The 1,283-nt window shown below is 42.0% G+C and overlaps 1 pseudogene; it reads left to right on the top strand.

Annotated features, from left to right (window-relative positions):
- Positions 1 to 367: 367 nt before the first annotated feature.
- Positions 368 to 917, top strand: LOC102867498 (annotated as a pseudogene).
- The last annotated feature ends 366 nt before the right edge of the window (positions 918 to 1,283 follow it).

Here is a 1,283-nt window from a genome sequence, read left to right as displayed (position 1 = left end):
CACTAATGGGCTCCATTTGATGGTATGCACACATTCAGATGGACTATATCTGTGGAAAGAATCACTGAATAGCTCAATATCAGCTATGAACACTAGTACAGGTGCTGATTGTGGAACAGACCAACAACTAGTCATATGCAAGTTCAAATTAGCTAAGGAATATCAAATCAAATCCACAAGAACCAAAATTTGACCTTAAGTCTATCCCACCTGAATTTAAAAATCACCTCAGAAACAGGTTTGAGGTCTTGAACACTACTGAATGAAGACCAGATGAGCTCTTAAAGGATATCAAGTATATCATTCATGCCTCTTTTTTCTGTGACCATGCTAAGTTCTCAGGTGCAAGTGGGTAAATAGAGCCAGCATGCCAGTGGCCCAGAGTTGGATTTGTTAGAAAACTTACGTGACTCTGCAGAGACCCTTGGAGAAACCCATCTCAACCAAGAGCTGAACCTTACTGGCAAGTAAGGGCTATGGAACAAATGTAATGTCTGGAGGGTCAAGTTTACTCTAGCCAAGAGCTGCAAAGCTGTCTGAAAGTTGCTGACACTAGACGAGAAGGACCTACGGCATCTATTTGAAGACAATGCACTGCTCCAGTGACTGGTCAGCATTGGCATGCTGGACAAGGGCAAGGTGAAGCTAGATTACATCCTGAGCCTGAAGATTGAAGATTTCTTGGAGAGGCATCTGCAGACCCAAGTATGCAAGTTGAGTTTGGCCAAGTCCATCTGACACACCCGCATACTGATCCAATAATACCTTATTAGGGTCTGAAAGCATGTGGATAATATCCCATCCTTCACTGTCTACCTAGACTCCCAGAAATACAACAACTTCTCCCTTCAGTCTCCACATAGTGGGGGACACCAGGCCGAGTGAAGAGGAAGAATGCCAAGAAGGGCCAGCGATGATGAGAAAGAAGATTAAGCTCACCTGTCTGCTCTTGGGTGAGAAACATTTTCTAGTTTACCAACCAGATAATAAAACTGGAACAACAACAAAATTATATCACTCATAGAAAAAGTAAAAGGTCGTTGTAAAGACTTAGGAGGAAGAAAAGACTGAGATGGATGTCAATAGAGACTTGGAATATTACACTAGTGCACTGAGAAGCCAAGGCAAAGGGTAAGAATCAGGAAATTAAGGATCAAAACAAAAGATTTCAAAGGGCAGCAAAGGAAGGCAAAGCAAAGTATTATAATGAAATGTGCAAAGACCTCGAGTCTGAAATTCAAAAGGGCTGAACTTGCTCAGCATTTCTTAAGCTGAAAGAACTG

Source organism: Elephantulus edwardii, unplaced genomic scaffold, assembly GCF_000299155.1.
Source record: "Elephantulus edwardii isolate Elephantulus edwardi_28Jun2011 unplaced genomic scaffold, EleEdw1.0 scaffold00206, whole genome shotgun sequence".
In the NCBI taxonomy this organism is placed as follows: domain Eukaryota; kingdom Metazoa; phylum Chordata; class Mammalia; order Macroscelidea; family Macroscelididae; genus Elephantulus; species Elephantulus edwardii.
Note: the sequence above shows the minus strand (reverse complement) of the source record. Positions and strands in the feature narration are given on the sequence as shown.